Source organism: Bombyx mandarina, chromosome 28, assembly GCF_030267445.1.
Source record: "Bombyx mandarina strain Sakado chromosome 28, ASM3026744v2".
NCBI lineage: Eukaryota > Metazoa > Arthropoda > Insecta > Lepidoptera > Bombycidae > Bombyx > Bombyx mandarina.
Window position 1 is genome coordinate 1,247,923 of NC_143233.1, and position 14,749 is coordinate 1,262,671.

Genomic DNA, 14,749 nt, shown 5'->3' on the forward strand with positions numbered 1-14,749 from the left:
AATTCCACATGTCATATTAACATCACGAATTTAATTAAAAACTACATAATTGAGTCGACTATTATCAAAGCCGGCAATGTGACTTTTGTACAATTATTGGTAAATCAGAAAAACGAATTATTGACTTTGTATTCCATTGGCAGTCACAAAACTCTTCTGAAAGACATCTTAGATAAATAACAGGTTAAGTATTAACCTTTATTTAATGCAGGTTTTGAACCGTATTCTTTGAAGGAGACGATTATATTCAAATCAATCTGTATTGACATATCAATAACATTTTTTTGTCCAAATACACAGATTGCCACCTTTGATAATAGACGACTCAATTATCGTCCAAAACAATCTGTATACGGAAAATAAAATTTATTCCAAACTTGGACTATGCGTGTGTAACTTTTAGATTCAAAGGTTTCGGGATACATTTCGACATTATAATCAGTTTAAATTCGAAGTTTCCAACAAAACTTCTAGATTGTTTATTTTTTTCTTATTTTTTTCAATTCTCGAAATACGTTTCTCTATTATCGGCGAGTTTAGGGCCAGTTTTAAATATAATAACGCATTGCGACGTAAGCTGTTTCAGACATAAATGTAGAACCATGCGCATAAGGCATTCGGGACTTGGCTCTCGTGGGGTCAGGCTGCGTACTGGCTCGTCGTCAGCGCGGATACATCGGAAATAATTCGGTTGCAAACGATTATAATAATAAAAGCGTATGCGTTTTCGTGGGTGGAGTGCGTGCTTTTAGATTTGTGGTGTGTCGGGTGTTATTTTTTGGGGTAGCAGCAGAAAGAAGTGTGTGTGAATTTTTAGTGAATTATTTTTGAGCTGTGGAAATCAAAGAGCTGAGTGAGTATTTTCATGTTTTACGTGTTAAAAGTTTTGGTGTTGTTTTTTTTTTTTTTTTTTATTGAACTCACTACGAAAAAAAATGTCGCGTTGTTTACGACCGTCAAATGTAGCGAAAGAGATTAACGACCCTAATAAAATGAGCACTACAATGAAATTCCCGTGAAATTCGGTCGCCACCGGAATTTCTACGGGAATTTCTTTTTTGAGTAGCTTAATGTAATTTTTTTTTTTTTTTTTTTTCGTTACCAATATAAGGTTTTAGACATGCAATTTTTGGGCGTTTTAGAGCGTAAAAGTTTTGTATCTTGAAGTTTGAAGATTTTTAATGCGTAGTGAGTCTTGTGAGACTGCACGGGTGAGTTCCATAATTCTGCACATTTCAGACTTGATACAGTCATACGTTCTTGTTTGGAGGGTGGGGGAGACGCAATACAACAAAATTTCAAATTAAAAAAAAAATTGCTTAGATGGGTTGATGAGCTCACAGCCTACCTAATGTTAAGTGGTTACCAGAGCTCATAGACATCTACAACGTAAATGCGCCACCCACCTTGAGATATAAGTTCTAAGGTCTCAGTATAGTAACAACGGCTGCGCCACATTTTGAAACGAAACGCATTACTGCTTCACGGCAGAAGTAGGCAGGGTGGTGGTACCTACCCCTGCGGACTCACAAGAGGTCCTACCACCAGTAAAGGCGGTTGGCGATATTCTTGATGCGATTTCCATGGGCTCTGCTAACCAGTTAGCATCTCTCTCTCTTTCTAGCTATTTATCCCACATGGTAGTGGGGTCAGCTTTCCTTATTCTATTCCACCTCTTCGCTCTGTCTTCGACATCCTCGTCAGCAATATTGTATTCCTTTTTGTCCTTGAGCACCACATCTTTCCAAATTGTCTTGGATCTACCTCTAAGTCTCCGACCAGTAGTCGAAATCCGACTATAATTAATTGAAATTATAAGTTTGAACATTATTATGGTTCTATTGTCAGAGACTACTATGTTTCTATAATGACAGATTTCACGAAGATTACACTATAGACAAATAAATATTAATCTATTCTCAATTTTGACAATAAAATTAAATAAAGAGTTTAACACTGATCTACTAACACTTACTGATACCTATTTCTACCATAGCGGGTAGGTAACGGTATCCGATAAGTATTACTCAAAATAAACAAAACAACACAAAAAAATTATATAACTAGCGACCCGCCCTCGCTTCGCTTCGGAAACATTAAAACACACATGAAACAAAAACAAAAAAAAAAAGTAGCCTATGTTTATCAGGGACAATGTCGGCTTCTAATGGAAAAAGATTTTTTCAAATCGGTCCAGTAGTTTCGGAGCCTATTCGAAACAAACAAACAAACAAATCTTTTCTCTTTATAATATTAGTATAGATAACGATAGATTAATTGGTAAGAAAAAGTGATGAAGTCATATGTGCAAAAGCAATAAGATGATACGTGAATTGTTCAATGCAAAAGTTCAAAATTTTGACCCGTTACGGTATCTTTAGTGTTAAATATATTTGTTGTTTCAAATGGTAGTGAGTGTAATATTTTTTAATTGATTTTATATGGATATTTAAAAAAAAACTTAACATTCAACATTCCTTCCCTATATTCTCCATCAATGTGGAAAATTTCATACTCCTCCGTCTGCGCAATATTCTTAAAAAGGTTATAAAGTTTTTGCTTCACTTATTAATATATAGATATCAAATCGAATTGACTATAACGCGAGTTGTGCTTGAGAAATGAGGTCGGAGTCTCAACGAAGCAAACTTTTAAATTCACTATTAATTTTATTTAAAACTAGCTGACCCGGCAGACTTCGTAGTGGCTCAATCGATGAATAAAAGACCAAAAATTTTGTATAAAATAAACTTAAAACAAACAAAAGGAATCCGTCCGACGGGGGACACATCAAAGGAAAAACAAAATTGTTATTTTTATTTAATTCCTGAGCATTTTCATATTTATCTACCTATTAAACCTTCGCTGGACTTCCACAAATAATTGAAGACCAAAATTAGCCAAATCGGACCAGCCGTTCTCGAGTTTTAGCGAGACTAACGAACAGCAAATCATCTATATAATATGTATATAAAAGAAAGTCATGTTAGTTACACTATTTATAACTAAAGAACGGCTGAACTGATTTACTGAAAATTGGTGAGGAGGTAGCTAAGAACCAGGAGAATAACATAGGATACTTACTTTTTATCACGTTCCCATGGACCGTGACATAAAACGTGGTATAACAAAACGCAACTGATATGGAATAACAAAACGCAACTGACAGCTAAACGTAATTTAATCTATGGTTAATTACAGTAGAATTTTGAAGTTGACCGGTTGATGTGTTTGAAACAAACCGTGTGGCGGAACAAAGTTCGCCGGGTCCACTAGTTTTTATATATATAGAAGATTTGTAATCATTTAATTAAGAATTTGACTTAACCACACGCACGATTGGCATTTAATTATCAACGTGTTAAGAAAGTTAAAACATGGCGATGCGTTTGAATCGTTTAGTTTACGGGATATTACACGTGAGGTTTTTCTTTTCTGGTTTTGTTTCTTCGACGAGTATAGGAGATCACGGCCCACGTGGTGTTAAGTGGTTACTGGAGCCCATAGACATCAGCGACGTAAATACCACCCACCTAAAGATATGAGCTCTAAATTTTATTTTTATATCCCTTGTAGGCAGACGAGCTTACGGCCCACCTGATGGTGAGTGGTTACCGTCGTCCATGGACTTCAGCAATGCCAGAGGGAGAGTCAGGCCGCTATCTACCGAAAATTCTATTGCAATTTCATTTCTATTACAATGATCTGCCCCACCATTCAAACACATAGGAAAATGCTCGTAGTAGAAATATGCAGGGTTGTGGTACCTACACATGCGGGCTCTTAGGACCATTACTAAGTAAGGCAAAGCTACAGGGCAATAACAAAAAAGTATATTTCGAATTGCCCAGTTATAGTTAACGGGTTGCCGGAGTCTACACCACCCTGCCTATTTCTGCCGTGAAGTAGTGATGCGTTTCGGTTTGAAGGGTAGGGCAGCCGTTGTAACTATACTTGAAAAAATAAAATAAAAAAAAGAACACGTTTATTCCAAAAGTTATCCATTATCCGGCTAATATGACCACGCCATTGCCACTTCAGCTAATTAATCCTCTTGTAAATTGACTATTCTTAATAAATATTGAAAGTCCAGACGCTCCATTCTGATTATAGCTAAACAGTACCTACATGTCTATGCTGTAAGTACTACCACCACGCCTATTTCTGCCGTGAAGCAGTAATGCGTTTCGGTTTGAAGGGTGGGGCAGCCGTTGTTACTATACTGAGACCTTAGAACTATATCTCAAGGTGTGTGGCGCATTTACGTTGTAGATGTATGGGCTCCAGTAACTACTTAACACCAGGTGGGCTGTGAGCTCGTCCATCCAACTAAGCAGTAAAAAAAATAAAAAATAAAAACACGAAAACGATTAAGAATTGAACTTAATGTCTGTAAGGGCGCGACTATTGGTAATGATTCCTTCGCAGCAGATATAAGAAATATGTCACCAGTCCTTACTAATCCATATTATTATTCACACTTTTTGTTATTGCTCTGCAATGAAACAAAAAAATAGGTAGTTTAAAAACTATAAAAGCACATTTAAATCACGAATTGAACTAATAAATTAGTTTGATCTTTTCACTTGTCTTGTTGATGTTGGGTTATTAGAGCGATATTATAAAATTACTAGCTGTACCCGTCCGCTTCGCTGGGCATTTAAAATTAACATTATTATTTCTCACCCCCACAAAGATTCTCATCATTAACGTCCCCCGCAACTGGTGTAGGGAGTCCAACACTCATATAAATATTAGCCTATCCATTAAGTACATGTATTTTCTACGTGGATACCAAGTTTCAAGTCAATCGGATGCATGGTTCAGTAGTTATAACGGAACATCTGTAAAAACCACTCTAGATTTATATATTAGTTTTTAGTTATTATATATATTAGTATAGATTGTATCATCATTCGTCCTTGATGCGTGTGAAAAATTCAAGTCAATGTCAAGTCGTCCGGAAGTCAGTGAAAATGACGTTTAAATATTCTGTTACATATTTAAGTACCCACATAACCATAACGAGCAAATAAAAGCGTGTAAAAATATTTATTAGCCGGCGACGCCCGTCGAATGTTTATAGTATCATTTCAAAAAGTAGAACTTTGAGTTTGTCTACACCTATAGCTAAGGCCTTATGGGTGACGATCTTGTCTGATAGTCTTTGAGTAGTTTTAAGGTTGTTGATATTCACTTACAAGCTTAGTTGTTAGCCAGCGAAAGTAGATATATTTTTTTACAGTCCACCCGGTGTTAAGTGGTTATTGGAGCCCATAGACATCTATGATGTAAATGCGCCACCCACATTGAGATATAAGTTCTAAGTTCTCAAGTATAGTTACAACGGCTGCCCCATCCTTCAAACCGAAACGCATTACTGCTTCACAGCAGAAATAGGCATTAATAGGGTGGTTTACGCAAATTATAATTTTGCGGGTTTTCATTTTTATTACACGATGTTATTCCTTCACCGTGGAAGTCAAACGTGAACATTTGTTGAGTACGTGTTTCATTAGAAAAATTGGTACCCGCCTGCGGGATTCGAACACCGGTGCATCGCTCAACACGAATGCACCGGACGTTTTATCCTTTAGGCCACGATATTTAGATACATATGTGATCCTGAAGTACATTCCGTCTCTTTGTGTACACAACTCTGTTGTACGATAAGAATACCGAAACAGAATCTTTTATTTGCCAAGATAAAGAATACATGTTTATTTTATGGTTCAGATATGTCAGCGTTTTTGACTTACTAACGCGTGTAGTTCCATTTGTTTGTTTTAACAGAGAATACATTTCGTGATACGTCAAGAAAATGAACGGTAATTTTTTAACAATACTAGCAGACCCGACAGACGTCCTGCAAAAATTCATTCAAGTCGATCCGGCCGTTTAGTTGTAGTGTAGATAAATAACTGCAGCGCCATTTGCCGGGCTGATTTGTCAATCTAAACCATCCAGGGTGCCACCTAAACGCATACAAAAAAAAATATTCAAATCGGTCCAGCCGCTTAGGAGGAGCTCAGTGACAAAAACACGCACAGAAGAAATCTATACTAATACATATATAAATCTACAGTGGTTTTTACGGATGTTCCGTTATAACTACTGAACCATGCATCCGATTGACTTGAAACTTGGTATCCATGTAGAAAATACATGTACTTAATGGATAGGTTAATATTTATATGAGTGTTGGACTCACTACACCAGTTGCGGAGGAGTTAATGATGAGAATCTTGGTGGGGGTGAGAAATAATAATGTTAATAATAATTTTAAATGCCCAGCAAAGCGGACGGGTACAGCTAGTTTATATATAAAGATGTATATCGTTATCATCACCATCATCAGCTCACAGAACGCCTTTGATGGACATAGGCCTCCCCAAGGTTCGCCACACTGACCGCTCCAAAGCAGCTTGTATCCAGCGATTCCCACGATCTTTAGCAGGTCGTCGGTCTACCTCGTGGGAGGTCTACCTACGCTGCGTTTTCTGGTATGCGGTTGCCATTTGTGGCCATCTATTCTTCGACCTATGTGCTCTACCCGTTGCCACTTCCACCTCACTGTTCACTTTCGACCTTTAGGCTGTGTCAGTTACCATGGATCCTCTGCGAATATATCGAGGGGCGAAAAGCGAAATTTTTGTAACATTACAAGGTAGCCAGTTTAAATTTTGAAAGAAATATCATATTTAATTTTCATTAATCATTTCTGGAGCTAGAAGTAGCGTTGAGATTCGATAAGTTAAATTATTGCAACAAATGATTTTGCATCGATTCCAATTTAACGCCACGTCAAAAAATATTGTAATTCGTAGGCAGCGGCTTGGCTCTGCCCCTGGCATTGCTGACGTCCGTGGGCGATGGTATCAGGTATGCAGGGCCGTCTACCTACAAGGGCAATTAAAATATATATATATACATATTAACAGGAGAAACTGTGAACACTTTTGCATTCGTCAGTACTTAATTTAAGATTCCTTTTACAACCAATAACAACAAAATTTTCTAATTAAAATCTTTCCAAATGCGTGTCGGATGACCCGGGTTGCAGGGTTCCGTAATTTGCGCTACGTAAAACGAACACGGTTAGAATTTAAAGTAAATCATAAGTTTGATAAGTTTTGGTTAGATAGCGTGCTTACATTAAAACGTACTTTGTTCAAACTTCTATTAAATTAGGAACCTTCATGATGTTAAGACCTATTTGACCATAGAATACGTGCACGTTACAACTGGTCTAACAATTTTTATTTATTACTAGCTGACCCGGCAGACTTCGTAGTGCCTCAATCGATAAATGAAAGACCTAAACTTTTGTATAAAATAAACTGTAGCTGTACTTAAAGCTGCGTTTGAAATGTTTGGGGGGTGTTCTTCAAGTGACCTCTGGACACGTACTACGGATGACCCTACGATTCCCTTTAGTACTGTTACGCCGGTAAGAGTAACGCCATCTATCGCCGAATAGTCGAACGAATATCAATATTTTGTAATTGGCTCCCAATGTCGCGGTAGTCATCATATAACGCAAGATATTTGACAGATGCCTGAATTTCGCTTACGACATTTTCAAGATAAGCCTGCATATTGTTACACCGGTAAGAGTAACGCCATCTATTGCCGAATAGTCGAACGAATATCGAAGGATCTAGTAGCACCTATAACGCTTGAGAAGTACAACACCATCTATTGTCAGATAGCGGAAACGCAATACTAGAGATGTGTGGAATATTCTCGATCATTCTAGGGATGTGGTATCGGCTATAAAAGCGTTGCAAAGATAGCACGTAGTCAGTCAGTAATCGGAACTACTTGAAGCGAAACAGCGAACGAATCAACTGAAGCGAAGTGGGAGTGGCGAATTGAGAATTTTAAAGTGTTTGTGAAGTGTTTTAAGTGTTGAATGCAGTTTTTACTTCGGTAATAGCACGAACGAAATTTATTTTTGTGGTGGGTGGTACGAGTATTGACGTAAAAAGAAGATATGACGTCATCCTCTCGATTACTTACAAGCAAACGTGACATACAATCTGCGGACGAGAATAAAAAGGTTAAATCTTTCTCACTAAGCCAAAGGAACTCCCGAGATCTAATTCCAATTAGTGTACAATCAGAGAGAAGTTTGTATTGTGTGAAGCGAAAGTCATTTGTTTTGCGACCGTTCTCGAAACTTCCCAACTTTTAAAGGTTTTCCTTTGATTGAATATAAATTCGCAACTAATCAATACAGGTGAGCGAAACTGTAGAGCTATTGTATTGTAAGCTAAGTCAAATGTCTAAGCTGCCAATTACGAACAACCATGTAGTTTGAATGCAGGCGAACGTGGATATTTTAGGAGCGACTGGAATATAATCTCGGAAGACGAAAAATAATCTGATGACTTCTAGAACGTGATGATTAATAAAATTAAAATAAAAAAAGCGAGATCAAACTGTCGGAGTACTAAATATAATCAAGGTTTAAGCGACATTGCGCTTAACACGTGACATTTATCTTTGTAATTAAAGTTGCGTTTTATTTGGTACAAGCGGCCCGTTCCGGCTCCGCTCGAGTTTTTAAGAAAAATTTCAACGATATTTGACGTTGTTTCACTTTTTTAAATAAAAGAACACTTATTGCGGCATAACTATAATAGTTAGACATTGCTGTCGCGACACTTTTTGTAAATAATAATGTATTCTACAAAGTCGTGGTACATTATTTTATTCTATCATCAATAGTTTTCGCCGGGCACGCGATGTAAAGAATATTTTAGGTATTTTTTTTACACCTTGGGTTACATTATTGGAGTTTTAGTAGGGATTCCTATTTTTTTTTCAAAAAAGATTATAAGCCTATGTCACTCGGGAATAGTGTAGTTTCCAAACAGTGAAAGAATTTTTCAAATCGGTTCAGTAGCTTCGGAGCCTATTCAATACAAACAAACAAACAAATCTTTTCTCTTTATAATATTAGTATAGATTAGCATCAACAATTCGATGTTTTTAATTGAACTTCGATTAAGTTTGCCACATTCAAATAGCCGAAGAAGATTTTTTGTTATGTTATTTTGTGCAAATTTTAATCTATATATGGCTCTCCTTTAGGGATGCAAAAATGACGCTTAAAAAAAATTTCCTTTCACCACTCGTTATGTAAGCATATACGTCCATACAAACTTGGACTTTATTTATTACTAGAGGTCCCGCAGTAGTCGAAATTCGACTATAATTAATTGGACTTGTAAGTTTGTACACTATTATGATTGTATTTTATACTTCTATAATCACAAATTTCGCCAAGACTACACTATAAAAAATATTAACAAAGACAAACCATATTCTATTCTCAATTTGACAACAGACGTCAAGAACAAAAGTTTGACAATAAATGGTATACATGCGTGTGTGCGTCAAATACATGGTATGTAGTGTGTGTAATGCTTTCTTTATTGATTTAATGTATCTTTTATGCATTATTTTAAACAAAAAATATTAGCATTGTGCACTTCTTCTCTATATTCTCTATAAGTGTGGAAAATTTCATACTCCTCTGTCCGCGCAATTTTCGTAAAAAGGGATACAAAGTTTTCGCTTCACGTATTAATATATAGATATGATATTTCTTGACGTTTCACTAAATTTTATCGTCAATACTCAGACTGTCACGTCTCATTCTAGCGAAGAAAGAAGCCCGCTAACTCTTTCTGAAAACACAGTTCTAGTTCCCACGTTATGTGCGAATAATAAACTCGACGGAACGAATTAAACAAACAGTAAACAGTAAAGTATTACTGGTGGCAGGACCTCTTGTGAGTCCGCGCGGGTGGGTACCACCATCCTGCCTATTTCTGCCGTGAAGCAGTAATGCGTTTCGGTTTGAAGGGTGGGGCAGCCGTTGTAACTATACTTGAGACCTTAGAACTTATATCTCAAGGTGGGTGGCGCATTTACGTTGTGGATGTCTATGGGCTCCAGTAACCACTTGACACCAGGTGGGCTGTGAGCTCGTCCACCCATCTAAGCAATAAAAAAAAAAAAAAAACAACAGTGAACAGTAAAGTCTCGCTTCTTATATCACTCGAGATGTGTTAACGTACAGAGCGCAGAGCTTATAAAATTTGAATGCACCAAACACAGTTCAATTAAGTTCATAAGAACGCATGTGTTGTAGCTTTTCACGTTTACCGTATAAGAAATCACACGTGTGCGTATTTTGTACACAGATTTAGTTTAATTAATGACCATGTTGACATACTACGGGAATTATCCCACACTATTGTAAACGAAAATTTTGGAAGGCGCGCTCCGCGGTCCTGCTCGACTTATGACAGTAGATCAATTGAATTTTGTTTTGAAGATTGATTTTTGAAGTGAAAACTTCTTTAGAATCGTTGTGATTTCAAACCGAATGCAATGGAAAAAACGACAGGTAAAAGACAAATACAAAAATGTGTAGAATGAAGCCAGCAAAGAATGAGACAGAAATATACATACTATTTAATACAGCGCCATCTGTGAGATTTTTTAATACTAACGTGTGTATGAAAGCTCTTGTAGTGAATTTTAATTTAGGATTATACGTGAAATTAAAATATCAATTCACAGAGGGCGCTACCTTACAATTATTTACTAATGACAAAATTTTACATATACTTAAGACGTTTAGGATAATTGTATTTTAATTTTGGAAGGTTTCACTTCTAGCACGTGTGAATTGCACACATGTAATTTTTTTCTCCTACTTAAGCTGATAACCTTGAGAGGCTATTTTAGCTTCACCGTAACATGTAGGTGAGGAGGGGCTCAAACCGGAAGTATTGCTAACACTGGCCCTAGCAAGAGCAGTGCTTCGCAGAATCTACCACCGAATCGGAGACGCGACCCACTGTGAAGGTCCGGCGAGAAACTCAGTGGGCTGTGTCTATGTGTTGCTAATACTGGCTCTAGCAAGAGCAGTGCTTCGCAGAATCTACCACCGGGTCGAAGACGCGATTCACTGAAAAGATCCGGCGAGAAACTCAGTGGGCTGTGTCTATGTGTTGCTAATACTGGCTCTAGCAAGAGCAGTGCTTCGCAGAATCTACCACAGGATCGGAGATGCGACCCACTGGGAAGATCCGGCGAGAAATTCAGTGGGCTGTGTCTATGGGTTAATTCACTCATCGAGCCCTTCGTCGCAAGCGACGGGTTCGACGAGAACGGTGACCGGTGAAGAGTGAAACAAAGCCCTCAATTCATTTGAGACAGAGCTAGCTACAAGTCTCGTTATACAGATATTTTTAATAAAAAAAAAATGAAAACTTACTTCAAATAAAATGGAAACATCATCAATGTAGCATAGGTATGAAAAAAAAAGATGCTTCCTTCATAAAAAAAAGTATCGTAATAGTTTAAGTCTAAATACGACCCTGCATTCGCGTGTGATAATTCTCGGCTCATTACACACACACACCCTTGACGAACGCCGCTTACGTTTTCCTCAGTCGGTATTGATCAGAATACTGGAGCGTTCATAATTTATACACGCGTAATTAACATATGGTGCCCGATTCGTTATTTCTGGATCCGACTCTGGAATCAATAATGTTTGTTTGGCGTACTTTAATTTAAGAAATTGAACGCCTAAAATTCTAAACAGGCTCATGGAACACTTTATGGTATGTGATTCCTTTTTTATATTGCTTAGATGGGTGGATGAGCTCACGGCTCACCTGGTGTTAAGTGGTTACCGTAGCCCATAGACATTTACAACGTAAATGCGCCACCCACCTTGAGATATAAGTTCTAAGTTCTCAGTATAGTTACAACGGCTTTCCCTCCCTTCAAGCCGAAACGCATTACTGTTTCACGGTAGAAATAGGCAAGGTGGTGGTACCTACCCGTACGGAATCACAAGAGGTCCTACCACCAGTAATATTCGCAAGAGGTCTTACCACCAATGTGGTTATGGAAGTTCATTAATCTTTGATAATAGAACCATAATAGTGTACCAACTTATAATTACAATTAATTATAGTCGAATTTCGACTACCCGGGGACAACTAGTTACTCTAAATCGATATAAAATATTCTCTAGTACAATTAAGTGGAATACCACTCTATGATGATACGTCAGCTACTTTAGCTGAACTAATTGACTGCACGAGCACTTACCGCTAATTGCTACAACAATTTAACTATTCTGTTATTATTTAGTGAATTATAAAGTGTCACGATCGATATTGAATAAGCAATACGGCACTACGGGACCGGTGTATTAAATGATAAAGACGTATATATTTAAACAGAGTCGTACTCGGGTTCTATTAGTCAAGTTTCATGTCGCTGTGATAAGAGCATAAATTGTCCACTGATCTATCTGGTGTGTGTTTTTATATTATTGTTACGCGCTGGGGTTCGAGATAAATAAAAATTCTACTGGAGTGCAACTAAAAACTATTCAACACTTAAAACACTCAACAAACGCTTTAAAACTCTCAATTCGCTTCAGGTGATCCGTTCGCTGTTTCGCTTCGAGTAGTTCCGATTACTGACTGACTACGTGCTATCTCTGCAACGCTTTTATAGCCGATACCACATCCCTAGAATTATCGAGAATATTCCACTCATTTCGAGTATTGTGTTTCCGCTGTCTGATAATAGATGGCTTTGTACTTCTCGAGCGTTCTAGGTGCTACTAGATCCTTCGATATTCGTACGACTATTCGGCTATAGATGGCGTTACTCTTACCGGCGTAACATTAATTTCATTTCGCGTTAATTAAAAATCTCGATTTCAATTCGCGAGAGTTTTAGACATTTTCACCATAAAACTTATCATGGATGACGACAACTCATCAGCAGAATAGAGCTTTGCTTATTGCGGTGTGCTGTTTGGAAGGTTCGGAGACCAGCAATCATGACTATACTAATCGAGATGTTTTCTGCCAGTTACCATCCGAATTTGTAATTAACTTTCCTCCACGGAGTTTCCTAAGCGGAATGATATATCCTTTTTACTTAACTCACGATGTTTGAGGAGATTGGTAGATTCATTGGTAGACTACGGTTCGGTTGTGCCCCTGACATTTCTGACGCTCATTAATTCATGATTAGGTAAGTCCTATATTCGCCTATAACCCACCATAAAAAAATAATTACACACCAGCTTAAGTCAATGATGTTTAGAAGCTGAACTGCCATTTAGTAGAAACTAGAGACACATTACTACTTAAAGTACTTTTAGTGGTGGTAGGACCTCTTGTGAGTCCGCGCGGGTGGGTGCCACTACCCTACCTATTTCTGCCGTGAAGCGGTGATGCGTTTCGGTTTGAAGGCTGGGTCAGCCGTTGTAACTATACTTGAGACCTTAGAACTTATATCTCAAGGGCGGTGGCGCATTTATGTTGTGGATTTTTATGGGCACCAGTAACCACTAACCAGGTGGGCTGCGAGCTCGTCCACCCATCTAATCAATAAAAAAAAGTCGGTATCTTCATTACTGAAGCTCTGATTGAACCTTGCGTTGATGTGTATGGACTTGACATTGTAATCTATGGCTTCTACGGGGTTAAATACCCGTTCTCCTTCACGTGACCTTGTCTGCCCAAGCATCAACAAGCTAGTCGGGCCAGACAGTTGCCTTGATAAATTATCATTAACCAAGTCTAGGTTTGACTGCGTCAATGTCTTTCGTGTTCTGTTAATAGAATTCAATTGAATTATTTAGTGAATCGAATTATATTGAGCTTGATCAGTTTTAAATTTGAAACGTCTTTCTTGAAGTTAACCGTCCCCTATTATTACTGTTTAGTGCGTTGGGTGGATAGACCAGTTCACGGCTCTCATTGTATTAAGTCAGCGGTCGGGGAGCCGGGGTAAAAATGAAACTTTTGTGAGTAAAAAGTATATATTGAAGTTGTCGTCGTAAGTTGTCGTGGCCTAAAGGATAAGACGTCCGGTGCATTCGTATGTAGCGATGCACCGGTGCTCGAATCCCGCAGGCGGGTACCAATTTTTCTAATGAAATACGTACTCAACAAATGTTCACGATTGACTTCCACGGTGAAGGAATAACATCGTGTAATAAAAATCAAACCAGCAAAAATATTAATTTGCGTAATCACTGGTAGTAGGACCTCTTGGGAGTCCGCACGGGTAGGTACCACCACCCCGCCTATTTCCGCCGTGAAGCAGTAATGCGTTTCGGTTTGATGGGTGGGAGTAGCCGTTGTAGCTATACTGAGACCTTAGAACTTATATCTCGAGGTGGGTGGCGCATTTACGTTGTAGATGTCTATGGGCTCCAGTAACCACTTAACACCAGGTGGGCTGTGAGCTCGTCCATCCATCTAAGCAATAAAAAAATAAAAAAAAGTGAATCTTCTTTAGAATCGTTGTGATTTCAAACTCGATGAAACAAAATGAAACGAAACGAAAAAATAATAATTTTTTTTCAAAATTTTCATGGGGGCTATAATAATATGAAATATGCTGAAAAGAAGCGATTTCGTTTTTTTTTGTTCTTCGTCATGGGGTAATATCACACTTACACAAAAATATTTTGGGGTAATAACAAAAAAGGTTCCCCAACCGCTGCATTAAATGGATACTGGTGCTCCTACGCGTTGTGACCAGAGAATCTGCTATCCAGAGAAATGACGGAATTCTCTACGGTCTCATATGACAGTCATAACACACTTCAAAAGCTGTGTACGATCTTAGACTGAATGACAATTCACTATGGCCATTTAATACAGCGCCAATTTTTGAAGTG

The 14,749-nt window shown here is 37.9% G+C and overlaps 1 protein-coding gene across 8 annotated transcripts in view; it reads left to right on the forward strand.

The window, feature by feature from the left end:
• Positions 1-627: 627 nt before the first annotated feature.
• Positions 628-14,749, forward strand: part of nolo (ADAMTS-like no long nerve cord) — a 376,621-nt gene continuing 362,499 nt past the window's right edge. For 5 of the 8 annotated variants that reach the window (XM_089739123.1, XM_089739122.1, XM_089739125.1 and 2 more), the window contains exon 1: positions 629-853. The gene's annotated coding sequence lies outside the window, so the exon portion shown is untranslated. Of the gene's footprint in view, positions 854-14,749 lie in introns of all 8 variants that reach the window. The other 3 variants (XM_089739126.1, XM_089739127.1, XM_089739120.1) reach the window with 2 other exon arrangements.